Source organism: Schistocerca cancellata, chromosome 4, assembly GCF_023864275.1.
Source record: "Schistocerca cancellata isolate TAMUIC-IGC-003103 chromosome 4, iqSchCanc2.1, whole genome shotgun sequence".
Taxonomy (NCBI): Eukaryota; Metazoa; Arthropoda; class Insecta; order Orthoptera; family Acrididae; genus Schistocerca; species Schistocerca cancellata.
Genome location: NC_064629.1, coordinates 206,275,668 through 206,299,337, shown reverse-complemented (window position 1 = coordinate 206,299,337; position 23,670 = coordinate 206,275,668). Strand labels below are relative to the sequence as shown.

The 23,670-nt window shown below is 39.4% G+C and overlaps 1 protein-coding gene across 1 annotated transcript in view; it reads right to left on the bottom strand.

Annotated features, from left to right (window-relative positions):
• The window catches only part of LOC126183627 (glycine receptor subunit alpha-2), a 515,719-nt gene that overhangs the window by 237,789 nt on the left and 254,260 nt on the right, over positions 1-23,670 (bottom strand). The gene's annotated exons all lie outside the window — the stretch shown is intronic.

Below are 23,670 nucleotides of genomic sequence, written 5' to 3'. Positions count from 1 at the left end.
ATTTGTATCAACATCACCAGCACTGTAGCACTGTTGTGAAACACTCGTAGACTGAGCAGTTCAACTATGCTCCGTAGCCTCAGGCTGTGTTCACCATTGGGTACTACCAATCCCGCCCCGTGTTTCCGTTAAAAGCCAATATTGTGGTTGCGTGGTAGGAAGTATATGTGGTGTCGAATGCCGTAAACATCATTGGCCTTCTGCGACCTCTCACACAATGGGTTCCTTGTCAGTCGTCACAATGGAAATGGTCCGACTCTCCACGTCCGAAAAAACTCTGCTGCCAACAATCAAAGGTGAAACTGATGATTATCTTTGCGTATGACATGAATAGAATCGTAGCTACAAATAGAGTGCCCCAGGGGACGTTAGTAATCGGTGCGTACTACAAGCTGTTTCTACAAAATATTTTGCTCCGGACTACTCGTCAAAGAAGGCTTCACATGTCCTCATTTTGCACGATAATTCAAGACCGCTTAATGCCCTACCCTCGACAAATATGGATTGGAAGCACTTCCACACACACCATATAGTCCTGTTATGAGCCCACTATATTGATTTGTTTCCCAAATTGAACGAACAACTCCGTCTTGATACAAATGATGACGCTTCCAATGAGGTGATGCGAGTAACCAGACAGCTCAACAATGAAGGTCCTCAATCCGGAACACAGAAATTGCCAAAATGTTGGAAAGCTGTCATAAGCAAGAATGGGGGCTGTTTTGAGGGCCTGTGAAGGTATTTGGTTAAATAAATTATTTTAATCAATTATGTCTTACAATGTACGGAACTTGCGAAATGACTATTGTGATAGGGACGAAATGATGTCACTTTCGTATGTTACATAACACTTGTCGTGTTTATTTTCTGTGACTCATAATGAACCTCACAGGCAAATTAGCCATCATAACACACTATGTGAGCAAAAGTATCCAGACACCCCCAAAATCATACGTTTTTCATATTAGGTGCATTGTGCTGCTACTTACTGCAGGTACTCCGTATCAGCGACCTCAGTAGTCATTAGACATCGCGAGAGAGCACAATGGGGCGCTCCGCCGAACTCACGGACTTCGAAAGTGGTCAGGTAATTGGGTGACACTTGTGTCATATGTCTGTAAGCGAGATTTCCACACACCTAAAAATCAATAGGTCCACTATTTTAGATGTGATAGTGAAGTGGAAACGTGAAGGGACACGTAGAGCACAAAAGCGTACAGGCCAACCTCGTCCGTTGACTGACTGAGACCGCCGACAGTTGAAGAGGGTCATAATGTCTAATAGGCAGACATCTATCCAGACCATCACACAGCAGTCTCAAACTGCATCAAGATCCACTGCAAGTAACATGACAGGCGGGAGGTGTAAGGAGCATAAACATTGGACGATTGAACAGTGGAAAAACGTTGTGTAGAGTGGCGAATTATGGTACACAATGTGGCGATCCGATGTCAGGGTGTGGGTATGGCGAATGCACGGTGAACGTCATCTGCCATCGTGTGTAATGCCAACAGTAAAATTCGGAGGCGATGGTGTTATGGTGTGGTCATGTTTTTTATGGAGGGGGCTTGCACCCCTTGTTGTTTTGCGTACCACTATCACAGTACAGGCCTACATTGATGTTTTAAACAACTTCTTGCTTCCCACTGTTGAAGAGCAATTCGGGGATGGCGATTGCATCTTTCATCACGATCGAACGCCTGTTCATAATGCACGCCCTTTGGCGGAGTGGTTACACGACAATAACATCCCTGTAGTGGACTGTCCTGCACAGAGTCCTGGCCTGAACCCTGTAGAACACATTTGGCGTGTTTTGGAATGCCGGCTTCTTGCCACTCCTCACCGACCGACATCGATACCTCTCCTCAGTGCAGCACTCGGTGAAGAATGGGCTACCATTCCCCAAGAAACCTTCCAGCACCTGAATGAACGTATGACTGCGAGAGTGGAAGCTGTCATCAAGGCTAACGGTGGGCCAACACCGTGTTGAATTCCAGTATTACCCATGGAGGGCACCATGAACTTGTAAGTCATTTTCAGCCAGGTGTTCGTATACTTTTGATCACATAGTGTAAGTACTGGAATATGAAAATCGCTGCTAAATCTTCAGAGCGCGCCCTAAAATGCACGTAACACACACCTTGTTGACTGGCTTGTCATGTATGCTGTTTCGTCCATGTTCCCACCCCCCACCTTCCTATTTGTCCACCACGAGTTCAGCAAAGTGCGCTGATCATCTGGAGATGTATTCTATACCGAACATGACACGCTGAAGTGGAACTCGAAAATAAAAAAAATGAAAAGGAACCGAGGAACAATAATATTTATTAATATAAAACTAATTACTTCATTTGTTAAAACAACTATATCTCACTAGACTGCCACACCAAAACCCTCGGAGGAATGCTTGAAATAAGTGGCCAGTTCAAACCCACTATTTTGTTTTATCTGATTTGGTATACTTCAGACTGACATTGTTTTCACCCAGGTGTTTTAACATTCTCAGATCCTCTGACTCCAACTGTGTACATTAACTTGTATTGTGTCTTAGCTGCAACAGAAGCACTTCTTCCCAATGGAAACCTGAGGTACATGTTTGTGAATTTTCAACCTTTTCATCATGCACAAGAGCTGCCAACTGTTGGTCATCACAATGAAAATCTGGAAGTCAATGTGGCAGTGCCCAGCCACTCAGCCACTCACCAGAATACACGGATGTTGTTGGTTCGCTATATTCCACTGTATAAATGAGCATTGTTATAGTTTCTGGTGTGGTAATTTTTGAATGTCATTTTAATATTTATTACAATAGAGAATATTTCGTAATTAGTCATTTTAGTCCATAAAACGAAACCAAGTGTATAAAGTATGTTTTGAAAACGAGTACATATTTTTTATATAAATCTTGCAACTAAAATCATTAAAACATTACCTAAAAGCATTACCACATAAAGAAATATTTTTCTTCCTTCAGAAAAAATTCGAGTCTGAAAGGGTTAATATACGAAATACTCTCTGAAAGTTGGTGACATTGGAAATTAAGATGGCAGCACACAGGTGGAAAATTCCGTGATAATGATCATTACACTACATTATTAGATGAGATAATCACATGAAGCAATGTGTATTTTTAAAAAAATATGATGAACTTCATTAATCATACCCCATAAATGTACATTATTGAGAAAGCTATATCGGTTGCAACACACTTGATGATGTTGACTACGGCTGTCGGTGAGAAGGAGAATGTTGGTGAGACAGAGGGAGGGGAAGTGGGCCTTCAGCTGTCTGTAACACACAGGGTCACTTCCACTCAGCATACGAGCGCGACTGTTTGAACATGATGTCACATTACATCATAAAGTTCATACATACAATAACTGTGCTTGAGACAGCATCATAAAATTTTTTACGATTTTTGGATAGAGTTTACACTGTGTAAGGAGGAAAGAGGTTCAAAATGTTGCACTGTCTGTTATTGAATCTTAAACATTTTTATATTATAATTTTGTCAACGAGGTATGGAGAACACACAAAAACACTGCATCTCAGATACTTCAACTGATCTATGCAGGACTTTATGATTTTGAGGTCATGCAGTGGAAACTTTGCTCATTTCAGGCAGCAAATACGTTTCAAATATTGTAATTGGCATTGCTGAACCCTACTCACTTTATTACTTTTTAATTGTTTCTATGAGGTGAGCTTTTAGAAACATTATCAATGATGTTTAGCAATCAAAAAATTATAGACCCCATTGCTGAATCACACACACACACACACACACACACACACACACACACAGCTCCTCCCCACGCCCATCCCCACATACGCACTCATTTTTTGCACATAGATTTCCCCAAGGTGTCTTATTTATGTAATCTGGAAACAACTGCACTAAGTTACACTGAGGTAACTAAAGTCATGGGATACGGATATGCACATATACAGATGGAGGTAGTATCACGCATAGGTGGAGCTGTCATTTGTACTCAGTTGCTCTCGGATGATTCATGTGAAAAGGTTTTCAACATGATTATGTCCGACAACGGGAAATAACAGACTCTGAACGTGGAATGGTTGTGAGAGCTGGACTCATGGGACATTCCATACAGGAAATCGTTAGAGAATTTAATATTTCGAGATCCAGAGCGTCAATAATATGCCGAGAACACCAAATTTCCGGCATTACCTCCCACCACGGAGAACACAGTGGCCAATGGCCATCACTTAACGACCGAGGACAGCGGCGTTCACGTAGAACAGACACTGTGTGAAATAACCGCAGAAAGCAATGTGGGATGTACGACAAACGTATCTGTTAGGACAGTGAGGTGAAATTTGGCGTTAATGGGCTATGGCAGCAGCCGACCTACGCGAGTGCCTTTGTTAACAGCGAACTTGGACCAGAGGACCCAATCCATTCCATATAAACACAGGCCACATCATTATGGAGCTACCACCCTTGCACAGTGCTTTGTTAACAACTTGGATCCATGACTTCGCGGTATCTGCCACATTGGAAACCTACTAACCGAACTGGGAGTCATCTTACCATGCGACGGTTCTCCAGTTGTCTAGGCTTCAAGCAATATGGTCATGAGCCCTGGAGAGGCTCACCGTCCCAACGGATACGTTAATCGTACGTCCCACATTGATTTCTGGGGTTGTTGCAGGCAGTGTTGCTTGTCTGTTAGCACTGACAACTCTACGCAAACGTCGCTGCTCTCGATCGTTAAACCGAGGCCATTCGCCACTGCATTGTCCGTAGTGAGAGGTAATGCCTGAAATTAGGTATTCTCGGCACACTCTTGACACTGTGAATCTCAGTATAATTGAATTCCCTAACGATTTCCGAAACTGAATGTCCCATGCGTCTAGCTCCAATTACTACTCCACGTTAAAAGCCTGTTAATTCCCTCTATGCATTTTCACATGAATCATGTGAGTACAAATAACAGCTCTGTCAAAGCATTGCCCTTTTATGTATTGTGTATGCGATACTACCACCATCTGTATATGTGTATATTGCTATCTCATGATGTTTGTCACGTCAGTGTATGGAATACTGAAAGTTTAGGATTGTCTTTTGATCTGAATTTTCTGTCACTGACAAAAATTTTGTCGAAGTTATAATTATCTGTTTTATTCTTGTGTGCTCTTATGTCATTTTGTTATGTGTGATACTTTGATTTGTTTATGAAGTACGTCTGATTTATGGATGCCATTATAATTAATTAATTTTACATTTAAGACGTTTATGCTCTCTTCTGTTTCATATTCGATGTTTAATTTAATGCTGTTATGCGTTTTATTCAATTGTTGATGAAATCTGTTAATTTCATCATTATTTCTATCAGGAGAATTGGAGCATAATCAGCATATTGGCAGCAATAATAACTTTATCTGTCCACTATATTTGTTCTCTAAGAATTTTATTTTCTAAGTGATCTAAGAAAATATTTACCAGGGTTCCTGCAAGGCAGCTTCCCTTAGCTGACCCCTCATGATTCTTGTATATCTCTCATTCGGAGGTGAAATGGTTGTGAGGTATCACTATTTCTAGAAGACAGATCAGTTCAACTATTTATCATTGGCTAACCTTGCCAAATTTTAGCATATTAACTCTTATGATGTTTATGGGATTAGTAATTGGGACTTTTGCATACAGATTAGTAACATCTGATGAGATGAATTTTCTATTTACTGGTATTGTTGTGTCTTTTATCTGAATGATTAGGTCCATGGTATTTTTATTTGTGTATTTCTTGGTATATGTATAGTACTAGTTAAGCAATTTATTTAGTTTTTCGTAAGTATGCTGGACTAATTATGTAATTTACAACAGCTGTAATAGGAATCCCATGTTTATGTATTTTAGGTTGTGCTCTGAGTTCAGGTGGTTGTGAATTCACTACTGTGCACCTGTTAACCTAACATTGGTTAAATTTTCCATCAGTGCTTGGTAGGAAATGATTACAATACTGAACAAGGAACACTTTCAAATGTTCTGTAAAATTAAGTTTATTTGATCATGAAACACCTTTTGGCTTCTTAAGTCATGTTTAGTTGACAATTAAATGTTGCAAACACAGATACCATGATGTGTGACTTACACAGATGATGTTTACATAGAAGATACAGAAATGATGGCATTAATGTGTTTACACAGGGGAGAGTTAGATTTACCGTCAGACAGAAATTATTACAGTAACTAAAAAAGGAAACTAAGTTTTTGTGGAGGTAAATTTAACAGCTGATGAAAAACAATTCTTGTTTTACAATTTCAATGTATCATTTGGAACCAAAACTTAATATAAAAGAGAGAAAAGGAATTACATTAGCTCATTTAATAATTATCTGGCATTCTGGGTCATATGTTTGTCGACTTCCAATATTTCCAAGAGGATCATTTTTCAGACTTTCTTAACAAAATGTAAAACATATTCTATATTATATGAGTGGTTTTCTGTAAGAGGATGATTGGCAAAGCTTAAACCTTTCTCTCTCAATCCCTAACTTCTCTCATGTTAAGATAATCTAACTGCCATAGCTCTGCCTAACTGACGAACATATACTAGCTTACAATGCTTGAATATGATTTCATATGCACTACTCTGTGCCAAGAGCTGCGTTTCGTCTTACTACTGAATAAAAATATTGATATGCTGTTGGTTTTATAAAATGCAAGTCTGTAGTTGCGAGACTTTAATTTTTATTGAGGTTATCTCAATTTATGCTAGTAACTAATGACTTATTCCCATTGACAAACATACAAAAGTGGTGCAGTTTTATGCATTTTTTTCTTATTGTGTATTATAAATCAGGGCAGAGACCTTGCCATTACTTGAAACAATATGTTCGATAGTTTGTAGTTCTGTTTGAAAGACAGATTCACATAATGGAGCAGATATGAGTCAATGCACCACTGAATGGAAAACTGCATGTTTGGATGCTAGGAAGTTGCTGAGATTACTGTATTTGTGGGTATGATTTTTCTCCAAATGTTATGTAAGTGTCTGTATATGCTGATATATATATATATATATATACATCTTATGAGTCATTTTCTGTTAAAAGATGATTAGCAAAGATTGAAATTTTCTTTCTTAATCTCCAGCTGCTCTCATATTCAGATAACCTAACTGCCACAACTCTTCCAATATACACTTTCCCATACTGCTTGTGTGTGATTTTATGTACATCACTCTCTGCCAAGCGTTACAGTTTGTCTTTACTATTGAATAACATTTTTTATTTGCTGTTCATATAATAAAATGCAGGTCTGTACTTGTGGGACTACAACTTTTTTCCAAGTTCAAATGCAATTATACCAGTAAGTAGGATGCCTATTGGCTAACATACACAAGTGGTGTAATTATGCGCATTTTCTTCTTATGGTAATATATTATCATTCATTGCAGAGCTGTAGCCATTACTTGAAGCGATATGTTTGATGCTTTGCAGTTCTGTTTGAAAGGTGGATTCGGATAATGGAAAATATATGAGGCAATGAACCATTGGATATGTAAATGACCAAGAATTTTGTGGAAGTCCCTTTCAGTTTCATTGTGAAATGAATTTACTTGTGCTGGGAGTTTAAATATTGTAGTTATGTATCTACTTGTTTAGAGGTAACAGTCCATAGGCACAAGGAGACACTTATTTAGCATTTAGAAAAAAACTATAGCTACAAATACAGGAATCCATGTAAGCTCCCAGCACCCACACAGCTACAAACATGCTGCTTTCCATCCAATGGTTCATTGCCTCATATATTTTCTGTTATCCCAATCCACCTTTCAAACAGAACTGCAAAGTATCAAACATATCGCTTCAAGTAATGGCTACAGCTCTGCAGTCAATGATAATATATTACCATAAGAAGAAAATGCGCATAATTACACCACTTTTGTATGTTAGCCAATAGGCATCCTACTTACTGGCATAATTGCATTTGAACTTGGAAAAAAGTTGTGGTCCCACAAGTATAGACCTGCATTTTATTATATGAACAGCAAATAAAAAATTTTATTCAGTAGTAAAGGCAAACTGTAACGCTTGGCAGAGAGTGATGTACATAAAATCACACACAAGCAGTATGGGAAAGTGTATATTGGAAGAGTTGTGGCAGTTAGGTTATCTGAATATGATAGAAGCTGGAGATTAAGAAAGAAAATTTCAATCTTTGCTAATCATCTTTTAACAGAAAATGACTCATAAGATGTATAATGTGAAGTTCTACATTCTGTAAAGAAAAGTAGAAAATAAACCTGCTGGAAATTTTCAAATGTATGATACGGAATATCAGTTTAACATTAAATGATCAAATTAAATTTAGTTTTTCCCCTCTTTTAAATTAAGTTTCAGTTACAAAAGATAGATTGAAATCTTAAATCAAAAATTATTGTCCATCAGTTGTTAAATGTACCTCCACAAAAACTTTGTTTCGCTTTTTAGACACTGCTGTTATTTCTTTCTAACAGGAAATGTAATACTTTCCTATGTAAACACTTCACATATAATCATTTCTGCATCTTCTATGAAACTAATATATATGTAAGTTGCACATCATTCTATCTGTATTTGTAACTCACAAAATGCACCTGAAGGTAGTCTAAGAAGCTGAAAGTTGCTTCATGCCCAAATAAAGGTAATTTTGCGGAATATTTGAAAGTGTTACCATTTAATATTAGGTATTTATTTTTTCTACAGAGTAGAAAATCACAATTCTTAACTGCTTGTTTAATAAGTGCCTTAAATTTGTTCGTTGAGTCTTCCTGTAGACTCACATCGTTAATCACTCTGAAAATTTCATTTGGTTTTGTAATGTAGATTTCTTTGCGGATAACTACAAATGTACTGATTTGCCTGCTTTTAATTACAATAGCATTGCTTGATTGTAATTTTTTGTTGGTTTTTAAGTTTCCAATTTAATTATTGTAATATTTGAAACTGTCCTGTATTTGATTATGAATGCAACCTGCTATTTTGCCACTTATCTTGACCTGTTCCATTGTTGGTAACTTCACTACATCTAATGCTACTTTTATATAAGCATTTGTGAATGTAACATTAGTATCATTACATCTTGGAGTTACGTTGTAGCTTCTTCCTTTATGTAATAATACCACTTCTTGGGTGTCAAAATTTATGTCATTAAGAATGGTTGGTCTTTCATCAAACTTAAAATTTGACTTAGATCACTTAGAAAATAGGTTTTTAGAGGAGAAATCCAGTGGGCTGATAAAGTAACTTACTACCGATGCTATATTGATGATACCTGCATTCTATTTAATGAAAATTGTGATTGTATTAATGAATTTCAAAAACAAAAAATAAAATATGTAACAGCATTTAATTTACCATCGAATATGAAACAGACACAAGCACAAATTCCTTACATATTAAAATAGCTAATGGTAATGGTATTTGACATATTTTGTAAATCAACACCAAGTGACCGCATAATACAAAACAACATATTTAAATCAATGTGTTACATCATGTGATTAGAGTTCCCCATACTACAGAAAATATGAAGACCAAATTAGATAAAGTTAAAACTGTAACTGCAAGTAATGGCTAGAATCCTAATATAATTGAAAAAATATAAAAAAAGAAAATTAGGGCCAAATGTGCAGACCAAAATGAAGAAAAAACATTAGAGAAAGTAGAAAGATGAAAAAAAATTGTCACAATACCATATTTATATCTGTGTGTGTGTGTGTGTGTGTGTGTGTGTGTGTGTGTGTGTGTGTGTGTGCAGACAATAACTTGAAGAGCAGTGCTTGAAACCAGTAGCAACAAATAAAAAATCTTTAAAAAAGAAGCTCTGGTGGACCGTAATAACACTGCATTTCATCTAGTTTGTACCTGCAGACCAGCATACAAAAGAAATATTCAAGATATTATAAGCTTTTACAGACACTTTCATCTAGTCTTACAAATATGTAAACATACTTCAGTTGGTTAGGAAATGCAATATTAGCAAAGTTTGATTAGCTTAACCAAGAGAAATATATAGAAAACTGTTGCTGATTTTCATGTACTGGGTAAAAATCACCAAAAATTAACCACTTGAGGTACATATAGCCATTACTCGACACAACAGTTATTACAGCATTTCAGTATCTAAGCATTTCTTCAGTGTTCTGCAAATTCTTATGTAAGCCAAATTATTTATATTAATTTCAGTTCAAAGTTTTATTTTTTCAACGCCTTCCTTAACATTTTCAATTCTTCTTTACAAATTCTTCTCTTAAATTTGTTATTCTTACTCTTCAAACACAATTTTAATTATTTGCAACCCTCCAATTACCTCTTTCCAAGAATATATATGTGTTGACGACTCAGATGAAGCAAAGTTAATTAACTCTTCACATAAAAAAAAGAGTGTATAGCAGTGTTGGCTGGGAGGCCCCATACGGGGAAGTTCGGCCGCCAAGTGCAAGTTCAGTCGACGCTACACCAAGCAGAATTGTGATAAACTTTCACTGTTTATATTTATTTGCATTTCTTTTATCTCACTCAACTTCCTGTTGAGTAAAAAAAGTAATGTTGTCTCTGGCTGATCTGCATTCGTACCCTTTGTTCGGGAATGTGTGACAAAATGGGTTCAAGAATGGTGTATGATCTTTAAAGGCGTTACAATCATTTTCCAGACATTTCATCCACAAAAATGTCAACGAAGTAAAATTCTTTTCGCATATTCAGAATGTTTGATTCTGACTTGCACACGGTTGCAGCTACTGAACTTCCCTTCTGTTGCAGCATGGAATGGGCCTTCTTTCTGACATTCATACTCCACTTATACCGCACACACAGTTTTGTAAGCAAATTCTAATCCAGTGCAGATTTTGCTGTTTTATGCCACTAAGGGGGTCAAATACGATGAGATTTACATCGTTATCATCTTTATGAAGTGAACGATTTTATTTTGAGGAAGACATTATATGCCAGACAGATTAATTAGAAGGTAATCGAAATAGTTTAAGCTTGGCGGATAAACAGGTAAACTGACAAACAAAAATGCTTCTAATTTCTTAAAGAATTTTAATATAAAGAAAGACTGGCAACAGCAAGGAAAGCTTTTCTTACAAAGAGAAATTTGATAGCATCTAATAAAAATTTAAATGCACTGGCTGACTGTTCCGTTGGTTCTAGGCAGAACATTTTAAACACTGTGAATTAAAATGGTCTCTTGTTAAATATTCTGCAATATTTACTATCTAAATAGCTGATTTTAGGGCGTTAAGCAACTATCAGGTACAAAGATACAGATGAGTGGCTATCAATTTTGCGAAAACAAAGATTTTAAACTAGGTACATCCAAGGAATCTTTCAACTGGCTGCCACACATGACAATTATTAATGTATGAGATAAGATTAAAGTGTGAAGAATTATGTCTATAAAATACGAAGCAGAACGATTTACCTCAGATAAAATACATGATAAACTGAGCTGATGAACTACATGACGAATACAAGTGTTCAGAGAAGAAAAATAAAATGAACAAAATACAATAAACTTTAGGAACTTTTTCAAGTGCGTGACTGAATAAAATAATTTTGTTTTAAAAAGTAGTATATTACAAGTGAGATACATTACGAGTAATCGTCTTGTGGTGTTGCAGTTCTTATTGTTATGTCCGTACTTGCTACGAAATTGGAAGAGGAATTTTGCCTTATGCAAGACACCTTTTTTCCGTTTTTTTTCTCACAAACAATTTTCAGCACATTTTATGCTATCTTCTTAGGATACTACATTTTTTCGTTTGGTGAAGGGCAAAATTTCACATTTCTGAACATTCAGAGCAAGTTGCCCAATCTCTGCACCATGTTGAAATCTTGGATAACTACATCATCTGCAAAAAGCCTGATTTTACTATTAATATTGTCTCCAAGGTCATTATTATACAACTTTAACAGCAAGGGCCGCAACACACCTCCCTGGGGCTCACCCGAAGTCATTTCCATATCTCATGATGACTCTTCATCCGAGATAACATGCTGTGTTCTTCCTACGAAGAAGTCCTCAATCCAGTCACAAATTTCACTTGGTACGCTATATGATCGTACTTTTGACAATTAGCGTACGTGAGATAATGAGTCAAATGCTTTTCGAAAATCAAGAAACACTGCATCTCCCTGGTTGCCTTGATTCAAAGCTTTCAGTATGTCACGTGAGGAAGGTGCGAGTTGGGTTTCACATGATCGATGTTTTCGAAATCCACGCTGGTAGGACTTGAGGAGGTCATTCTGTTCAAGATACTTCATTATGTTTGAGCTCAGAATATGTTCTAAGATGCTACAACAAATCGATGTCTAGAATATTGGACGGTAGTTTTGTGGATCACTTCAAATACCCTTCTTGTAGACCAGTATGACCTGTGCCTTTTTGCAAGAACTGGGTGCCGTTTTTTGTCCGAGAGATTTACGATAGATTATAGTGAGAAGAGGGTCTAACTCAGCCGCAAATTCAGTATAGAATCTGACAGGAATTCCATCGGGGCCTGGAGCTTTGTACAATTTTAACGATTTCAGGTGTTTCTCAACACAACTAATAATTATTTCATTCATCTTTTCAGTGGTACGAGGATTAAACTGGGGCAGTTCTCGTGGGTTTTAATTTGTAAAGAAACATTTGGAAACGAGGTAAAGCATTTCAGCTTTTGCTTTGCTACCCTCAATTTCATTTCCTGTCTCATTCGCTGGGGACTGGACACTAACTTGGTGCCACTAAAATCCTTTACATATGACCAGAATTTCTTTGGATTTTGAGAAATGTAATTTGACAATATTCTGCTACGGAGGTCATTAAAGGCATCACGGATTGCTCTCTTGACAGTTTTCTCAAGTCATTATCATTGTCTCTCTGTCATTGTCTCTCATGTCACAGCCAAAACCCCAAAAACCATTCTTAGGAGTGTACTGTAATAATTACATCCATCTTCGTTCTATCGTACTATTACAGTCTCCTCTCATTTTCCCTGTCTCCCTCTTGCTCTCTCTTACTGCTAACATCTCATTCCTTCCATCCTACTGCTGCTGTCTCTTCTCACCGTCACTTCCTCTCTTTTCCTCATTTTTATTGTCATACACTCTGCCTCTCATTATCGCCGTCTCTCATCCATTTCCACTTTCTCTTTCTCTTTCTCCCCCCCCCCCCCCCCCCATCACCGCCACCACCGTCGGGTCTACTTCACTCTTCTCTAGCGCTGTTCTGTCACTGTCAACCATGTTCCACTGCCATTGACTCCCTCTCTCTCTCCCACACTGTCATTGTCTCCTTCACTCTTTCTGTACCGCAGCCCTTCTCTAGTGTCTTCCAGTATTTATTATTTTTCCGTCTCGTTTCCATTGCCACTGTCTCTTTCTCTCTCAGCATAAAAGAAAACTCGAATATGTTTGCATGCCAAAACTTTTGAGAAAATTTTTAAAGGTGCTGAGGAACGTAGAGTGAGGCAGGTGATACGCCTCTTTTCAGTCACAGTCTTTTAATAAAAATGGGGCATATTAGCCTCTTTTATGCTCCAGTAGGAGCATTTTTCTGCTGTTTCCTTTCTTTTCCCTGCTACAGCAGGGAATGTCACTTATATGAGAGAACTTCAAGGCTCAGTAAAATTAAGTTAGTTAACTTACGTGAAATTGAAATTTCGCAAAACTATATAATTTTTCACCACAGACCAGATTTTGTGTGTACTAACATTTCGTATGTGTTTCAGTATGACAACATGCGGTTCCCAGAACCCTTCTGATGATAACGGAGACACTTTACAGCACATTTCTCGTTACTACGTCGCTTTATAAACTACATTTTCACCTCACATCCGATTCTATGTGTGTTTTCACGCGCACAATTTGGGTAAATTTGAACATCTCTACCTCGGAAATGAATAAACATATCAAGAAAATTTTCAAGGCTGTTTGAAACAGGGATCTTAGGAATATATTGTAAACATTACAACCATTAGCTGTGAATAGCCGTCTTGGACCCCGTGGCCCAGTTTTAGTACCCAAAAACTGTGCTTTTCGGGTGTTTTTCGATAACTGCTAAAGATTTTTGAAAACTGGAAGATTTTATTTCTAGATGAATACCTAGAAAATATATGGTTAAAATTTGAGCAATTTGCTGCGTTTATTTATTATTAAGATTTCGCCTCACATCTGATTTTACATGTACAAGTAAGATAACTTTTAACCTGTGTATCTCATAAATGGAGAAAAATATCAATAAAATTTTCAAGGCTGTTCTAGATATGTTTCTTAGGAGTATACTGTAAAAATTACATCCATTTTCTTGGAGTCCGCGACTCGAATTTTGTACCCAAAAACCACTTTTTTTTTAGTTTTGTCAGGAATCACCCAGGAACTAAATGATCCTCCAAATACGTCTTAAGATGCACCGTAGACCACATCTAACGCAAAAAGAACCAACCCACTGGTACAATTTACCTAGGCTTGAGAAAGAATGTATTGTACTATAGTATAGTTACATTACGACGATCGGTCTATCCAGAGCACTTGACCCTACCTTTCTGTTACCAATACAACTCGAAGGTACAAGCCCAGGAAAAGTCCCATTTTTATGTGCGGTGTTTTGGAACACATTAGGTAGTGCATGCTGTCGCCTGCGTACCAGTAAGGAGCATATAAGTAAGAGTGGTAATTTACAAAGTAGTCTGGATGGGTTTATTTGCAGCAGATGCAGTTAGATGTAGTGAGGAAAGGAACTGCATCTGATTCCTTAGTATCAAGTTTGAGAAAATAACGGTTTGTTTTTTAGTTTATATTATTGCAAAATGTTTCATCTTTTCCCCTTTATCGATGTTATGTAGGACTTCATGTCGCGCCTTGTAACTGTGGCCTTCAGTAAGCAGGTAGTCTGCCACCATAGAATCTCTTTGATAAGTCTCCAATACTTATGGTGTTTGTTCCTTCAAGTGGATGGATATTGCCCTGGCAGACTAGCCTATATAAAATTTGCCACAATTTAAAGTGATTTTGTATATTCCATTATTTCTCAAGGCTGATATACTATCACCACTGGGCAAAATGTGACCTGCAGTATTGTACACACAAATAGATGCGTGGGAATGCAGGGTTTCTCGGCGAATTTCATTGATAGAATCTTGGGTTATTAGCCGAGTCGTGGCGTCTTTTTGTCGCAACCTTACGACGAGTTTCCTACTCAACATCATACTGAATACCTTTCTGCTTTCTCCTTGAGTCAGGTTATGGCGAAGTTTGTTGCGTTTACGACTTGTACTTCTAACAGTTAGTGAGGAGTGGTTGTGGGTCCTTTCCTTTGATGATATTCCTGGCGGTTATGAGTGTTATGATACATGGCCGTTCGTTAGTTGGAGATTATGGATTTTATTGTTTTTATACGACAATCTCTGGAATTCTATTTTCCAGGGCGTTGATTAGATCATTTGGTAAGTGGCTTGCTCGGAGGCAAAAGGTTATAGCGAGGTATTTGAACCTGGCATTAAGCTTTTCCACTTTGACAGCAGCGTGTAGATCCGGCCTCGGTAATCGGTTGTCGACATGTAGCGCCCGTTTTAACGCCCTATTTCTTGTTGACTGCAACTTCTCCAGGTGTGTTTTGCAGTATAGTCCCACACTGGGCAGTGGTATTCCAAAATAGCGCGTATCAGTCAACAAATACACCCTCGTCCCCGCTGACTTCTAGTTCGATGTCTCGATTTAGAATTGGTTAGAGATCGTGGACACCGTGATCTGTCATCACACTCAGGTCTTCTACGTGCATACCCTATGTAAGGCGTTGGTCCATAGCCAGTGCGAAATATTTCACAGCAGGCCACCATTCTATATTGAGCCTATGGAGACGCAGGGTGGTTTGTGGGTGTCAGTATCGTCGCTCCCCTTTCCTGTTAGTGAACATGATAGCCTGCATTTTGCAGCTGTTTACAATTATGCAACATTTCTTGGCCCATTTTTCTATCTTTATTAATACATTCTGATGCCGCCCTGTTACTAGGTATCTGTTGCTACTGCTGGCGAAGAACGCCGTGCCATCAGCGTATTGTACCGTGTGCATCCTTGGCTGGATAGGCATATCCACCATGTACAGGTTGTATAATATGGACCCTATGACGGATCCTTGCGGTACTCCGGCTGGGATGCGTCTTTCCGTGGGGTGCGCATTTTCCACTCTTACAGTGGAGCTCCTGCCAGATTCGCTGTCAGAAAGTAGCAACTGCATTCAGATTAACACAAAATATTAATAGTAAATAATCAATTTCTAAATTCAGTAAACTTAGGCATTACAGCACTGTAATCAAACCTGAATGGCTTTATGGAGCAAAAACTTTAATTTTAAGTAGAAAAACGGATATTGAAGAAATTCAAAAGAAAGAAAGAAAGATTATTAGGAAAATATTAGACCCCAAAATTAGAGATGGAAAAACTTACAGGTTGAGAAGTAATAAGGAAATAGAAGCATACATAGACATACATTGTGAAATGAGAAAACGAAGACTTAAATTTTATTGGCATGTTAAAAATGCTACTCAATTAATAGAATTCTATGAAAACCGAAGTAAGGCCAAAATAAGCCAATTGAATGGATTGCTGTGATTAAGGAGGACCCTAAAGTAGCCAGTATAACTCAGGCAGACGTTACACATAGAAAAACATTCAGACAAAAGATATTTGACTGGAAAGATAGTCAGAGGGAAATAAGAAAACGGACTGGAACACCATGGCCTGATGAAAGACAGACTTCATTCTGAAGAGATGAAACTAATTTGAACACAAGGGAAGGCCAACCATCAAAAGTGACAGTGATTGATTGTACTTTGCATGGTCCTATTGGGCCCATGTGTGAATAATAATAATAATTTTCCTTCTTAAGTTCCGTGAAAATTTCTAATAACTCTCATAAAAGTGTATCCAATTTAACATTCGCTAATTCTATTTTGTAAGGAAAGTAACGAGATTCTAATATTTTGGTTTCATAAGTTTTACATCTTTGCTAACAATTTGCTTAATATCTTTAATCGTTGGTATTTTTGAATATAATAAATGTGGGCTTCTTGCCTTCACTCCATGTCTTGCTAAATTAAATTTAGAAAAACTAGATCTGAAAAACTATTATAACTTCCACAGATTTTTTTTACAAGAAGTTGTCTATTTTTCATTTTTACTTCACATTCTATAAACGATGTTATTTTATGATCATAATGTTGTAACAAAATGATTCAGTAATTAATTTAAATTCTTCTATTTGTTTCTCCATTAGTGTAGATAATACCTCCATTACTTGTAACAAGATTATTATTATTAAAATTTCCTGGCAATATCCATAACCCAAATCTTTCATTGGTTGCTTTTATTTTATTTCCAATAATTTCTTATACAGAATATGTTTTGTTTGTAGCACACAATTTATTTTCAGCTTCTATTTAGTACAACAGATTTCTTGTATGTTTGTGAAAAAGGTAACTGAAACTGAGTAGCTGGAAGCATAGCGCTGTGCTAATCTTACCTATATGAGTACCCTACAGATAACGTATACAGTATTCCACAAGTAAAACACAAATATTTAGGAAAAATTAAAGATGAACGTAATGGAAAAATAAAGGAAAAATTTTGTGGTTTCATTGGGAGGAGAAAAAAAAAGCAAAAGGAGTCAAGAAATATGTTGTTAATGATAAAATACGCTTAGAAGATTATAAAGATTGTTTGTTTAATAATATTGAATAATACAGGACTACCAATTCAATACGAAGCATTAAACATGAACTTTAATCAGTCAAGGTAAATAAAAAAGCATTCAGTCCTCCTGATGATAAATGATATATTTTGTAAAATAAAGTAGATAAATCACCATGTGGACAAAAGACTGCTTCAGCAGTCGGTTTATCAGCTACCACTGTCATCGTCTTCATCATCATCAAAATATTCTTCTTCATCTTTAAAAAGTGCATAATATAACTGAGGCTTATTACATATCATCTCTGCTTTCTCTTCAACAGTATATGCCCCTACAGGTTTTTTTGTTGTTGTTTTCTGAGTTGCCCATTTATAAAATTTAAATTTCATTAATAAATCTTTTTACTACATAAATGGTGCCCCAACACAAGAAGCTCACTAATGCAAGCAATTCTAATTTTCTTAAAAACATTAGTGAGCTAGAGGAAAATGTTTGGTATAACATTACTGGTTGTGGATATGTTATTAATAGATATGGAGGAGAAAAGTAGGGAGCTTAATAACGAGCTTAAGGTTCTTTTACTGGACAGTTATTTGAAATTATAAATGAGTGTGATTTTCAATTTTTTGAAGATGGATACTTTCAGTAGAGATACTATGGATCGAAGAAAATGAAAAATAATTATTATTAATTTCATGATTTGGAATTTTTAGTTTAACTGATATTTTATCTTCAATTTTTTAATATTAATACTCTTACTCGCCATTGCGCTGGGTCATTATCTTTACCTGAGGGATGGTAATTTTTGCTCCTCCAAATGCACTCAATGTGCCCCCTTACTACCGATAAAATGTGCCCCGCCTGCGGCCTCATCTTCCGCTCCATTTACGACGACTCAGGCGATGGCAAGAGGACCTGCGAGAATGACAACACAGGCTACGGAAACAGCTTTCGAGAAGACAAAACTCACCACTTTACGACAGCCGACGGCGTTCGTATTTCTACCATTCACCAACAAGCCAGTAACGGAAACAACTCATTCCAAGTCATTCAACTGCTGCTGGTTCAGCATGCGTCCGCTAAAGTGCACCAAATCCCAGACCAGAACATGGAAGAGGACCTTTCACTTGACGCTCCTTCGTTTTCGACAAGCGATGAGGACACAGATGACGCTCCAGAAACGCTAGAAACATGGGACCATGATTTTGAAATCATCGAATAAAAACGGCGACACCGGCGACGATCGGCTTCAGAAGAAAACCTGAGAAAAAGGAAGGCAAAGGTGGAAACGACAAATCGTATCCAGTCGATCGCCCCACAAACCTCCGAGAAGGAGGAGGCAACAGCAAGGTCGGCTACCACCCCTGCCAACCATTCGGAATCCATGGCTAAACCTACACCGCCGTGCAACCTCCGGACGATCACGGTTTACTACGCGCAAAACTACGTGAAACTCAAAGGCCCTTGAAACAACATTGGCAAGGCCCCCTCAATGCGATGTTCCGAGGAGACCAAATCAAGTACCATCCCGAGTCTTACGTGGTCAACAAGAAGGCAATGCTATTCTTCGAACCATGCAATCAATGTCTCACTTTCTACTCACCAGTCTCAAGAGGCAAAGAGCTGAAAATAGTCATAAAACAACTACCCGCCCAAGAACGAGTCACCGATGGAAATGAGCGTATGGCATCGTTGACCGGGAGGCCCCATCTGGGGAAGTTCGGCCGCCAAGTGCAAGTCTTATTGCAGTCGACGCCACTATGGGCGACTTGTGCGCCGGTGATGAGGTTGAAATGAGGATAAGGACAACACCACACCCAGTCCCTGAGCGGATAAAATCTCAAACCCGGCCAGGAATCGAACCCGGGCCTGCTTACATGAGAAGCGAGCACCCAGTTAAGCAGGTGGACACGAGCCACCGCTGTTACACAGGCACTGCTTGGGAAAGGGTTCACCTAAGCGAGAGTGCACCAACATAAAAAGCGAGATGAAGAGGCAAAGCACTTAGTGCCCATGCCAGTGATTGTGATAAATCTACTTAAGTCGAAGGAAAACGATAAGATTTACGTTTTACACCACTTGTACACTCGAGCTCGCGCCGAAACATTCAGGAGCAAAACCGGGCCAACTCAGTGTAAACGGTACCAGCAATTCGAGTATGAAACGAACTATTGCTCACTTACTGCACGCTGTGTCCGCTGTGCCATCCTCCAATCCGCCAAGGACTACGCGATGCGATGTACATCCAAGGTGAAGTGCACCAACTGCGAAGAAGAGCACCTTGCCTCTATGGCCCAGCAGCAAGAAGTAACCAGGAACTCCTGTGTAAATCCAAGAATAGGATGTCCAAGAAACCGAAGCAGACTGAACCGAAACTGGTGATTGAACAGCACCCAACGGCGGAGCCCGCACCAGCGCCAATCACACCACCTGATACGTTGCAGCTGTCAACTTGACGCCAGAGCCCCTCAACGACGGATTGGAGACAACCTAACAGGACCTTCTTGGACGATTTCCACAACAGAAAAGGCACGGCAGAGCCTACCTATGAAGACGCGGGCACCGTCACGTCGCAAGCCATCATGCACCCCTTTTCACAAGCCCTTACTGACATCGCGGCGCTTTTTACATCGCTCCAACAGAAGATCACCTCCTTCCTCGGGCTTGTTGAAGGAATCATCAAGGCATTCATGTCGCCTTAAAACGGATCAGAGGCCTCACATGAGACACTTAAAATTCTCGAATTGGAATGTAAATGGCCTTCGTACTAAGAAGACGCAACGCAACAATTTTTTATCATGGCACTGCATCGACGTGGCGATGGGAACGGAGATGTACTTAAAAGACAATGTCACCTTCCGACTTCGCAGTATGCAAGCATATAACACCAACAGCCCTGAACGGCACGGCGGAGGAATGGTGATCTTCGTTCAACACTCAATCCATCATCACGTAGAAACGCTACCAGCCCTTCAATCCACGCAGGCAATGGCAGTGACGATTCACACCGTGATTGGAACTGTGACGTTGGTGGCAGCATATATCAACCCTGCGGTCCCACTAATCAAGGAAGATCTTCTGTCTATTTTTGACTGATACCAGAAGATATTAATCAACGGCGGCCTCAAAAGACGTCTCATGGCAGTCCCACAAGACGAATACCGGAGGTCAGATCCTCTATGAAATGCAAGAGGAGATGAATTGCGTAGTCTATGGTCCTCCACAGCCTACCAGATCAGCTATTTTCAATATCAGACGGAGGACGTCTTGGAATGTAGTGCGTACAAAGGGCATCGATTCGAACGTTCAACTTAGGACAATAAACGAAATGTCCTCTGACAACCTACCTGTCGTAGGAATCATCGAATGTAGTAGCCTCCTATCAGAAGAGCAGAGGTCGACTGGGCCCAGTTTCGGACGTATCTGGAGAACAATGCCAGGCAGACCATGCCCATCCTCACGACAGGAGATCTCGATGTCACGGTGGAGGTGTTGACAAAGAAAATCCACCGAAGGGCGGCAGTTACGATACTTCCCGATCTGGAATTTGACGCCTTTCCCCAACGCCCAAGACCTAAACAGGTAGCAGAACCGCGTCTGTAAAAGATAATAGCTATTATGGGACCCAACTGACAGACGCCTGTCACGTGACTCACGCAAACATGTCATTGATCAGTGCCAACAGGCGTAGGAGACGACAATGGCCTAGTTCATCTCGCAGGCTCGAGACGATTGGTAGCTCATGAGAAATATCAGGTAACAGAAGCCAGCTAAGCGAAATATCACTCGTCCTGATGGGTCAATCTTCGACGCTTTGCTTCAAGTGGAACTCAGCAGGTGACAATCCCCAACTATGACCAACAAGAACCCAGTGGACGCAGCAATGAGGATGATGAACAGATTAGGAGCCTTACTACACAATTCTGGTTAGAGCCCATAAAGGACAAACATCTGCGTACAACATATCGAGAGGTCACCAATATTATCCGCAAGATGAACAACTCGACGCCAGCGATGGACAACATCAGCAACGCAGACTTACGGCATCTCTTGCAGAAGGTGATATTCCTGCCGTTAGGAATCATGAACGGCCGTCTGGTTAACACATACTTCCCACCCGCCTGGAAGACTGGAAAGGTCATCCTCATTCCGAAGCCTAGCCGCGACCTCACACAGCCAACAAAACAGCACCCCATCTGCCTACTACCAGCGCTCGGGAAGATATTCGAGAGGGTGTTGTTTGCAAGACTGACTCAGTGCCTCGGGGACCATGGTATTATTTGGCTGGAACAATTCGACGTAAAGCGGAAAATGTCTGCAAAGTTGCAGCTTATTCCCCTGATGGAAAATGATGGCCTTCACTCTACCCTACAGCAGCCCACTGATGGGTTTTTTTCTTTTTTCGACCTCAAAAAGGCATATGACAAGTCTGGCAGGACAATTTGATCGCCAAACAGTCAGCAAACGCCTCTCTCAGACTGCTACATTAAGTTGGACAGCTTTCCAAGAGTAAGAACTTTCTGTCACAGGTGATGACAAGAGATCTGCATTGTAAACTCCAGCTGAAGGCATCCCACAGGCTCTGTTATTTCACCCCCGCTCTTCAACCCGTATATCAAATAGCTCCCATCGAATCCTCATATAGTCCATAGCCTTTAAGCAGATGCCACTGTGTTTTTTTCGTCAACGCGAAATATTGATGGATTTCACATCATGGCACAACGACAAATTGATGTCATGGAGGCATAACCATCAACCCCACCAAGGCGGCGGCAGAGTTCTTCACACAGAAGAGTCGACCACTCCTGTGCTTCCCACTGTGAGTGTTAGAACAACCCATTCCCTGATTTCCGTGGGCGAAATAATTAGGAATATTTGTTTATGCTTCATACACAAGAGTCGAAGAGACGCATAAATAAAATGGTTCACGCCTTAATCCTCTTTTTCGTCAGTAAGAACCCTAATGCCAAGATGAAATTGTAACTCCGCAAGTCCGCGGTGCTGGCAAAACATCTGAACGGATAAGCAGTATGGACCATCAGTTGTCATTCCAACATTAAATTCCGACAGACAATTCAAAACTGGTGCCTGAAGTGGACGCTGGGGATGCCACGTTGGATCAGCAAACAAGAAATTCACGAAGAACTTCGCGAACGATACAGGATTAGATAATACACGATACCACCAAGTTACTTAACAAGATCGACAGCTCACAAGAGTATAACGTGCCATGGACCTTGATGCACTGGCGCCCACCTTGAATCTGCCCTAGTACTGCAAGAAGGGCGCCGATGATGTGGTCTACTCTTGGATCAACCCCCCACTGATTTACCGCCTGGTGTATCAAACGTTCACGGAAATAATAACTTCTAGGTGCTAAGGACCCATTTTTGTGCCCCAGTTTCCTTTCAGAGTTAAATAAATAAAGAGAATATTTAAACACTGAGGTGACAAAGGTCATGGGATAACTCCTAATATCGTGTCGGATCTTCTTATGCTCAGCGTAGTGAAGCAACTTGACGTGTCATGGACTCCACAAGTCATTGGAATTCCCTTGGGGAAATACTGAGCCATGCTGCATCTCGTCGATAACTGCAAAAGTGCTGCGGTGCTGGTTTTTGTGCATTAACGACCTCTGGATTATGTCCCATGTCGGGCGATCTGGGTGGCCATATCATTCGCTCGAATGGTCCAGAAAGTTCTTCAAACCAATCGCGAACAGTTGTGGCCCACCGACATGGCGCATTGTCATCCATAAAAATTTCATCATAGTTTGGGAAAATGAAGTCCATGAATGGCTGCAAATGGTCTCCAGGTAGCCGAAGATAATCATTCACAGTCAATGATCGGTTCAGTTGGTCCACACGATCCAGTACATTCCATGTAAATACAGCCTATATCATTATGGAGCACAGTGCCTTTTTGACAACTTTGGTCCATGGCTTCGTGAGCTCTGCCCCACACTCGAACCCTACCATCAGCTCTTA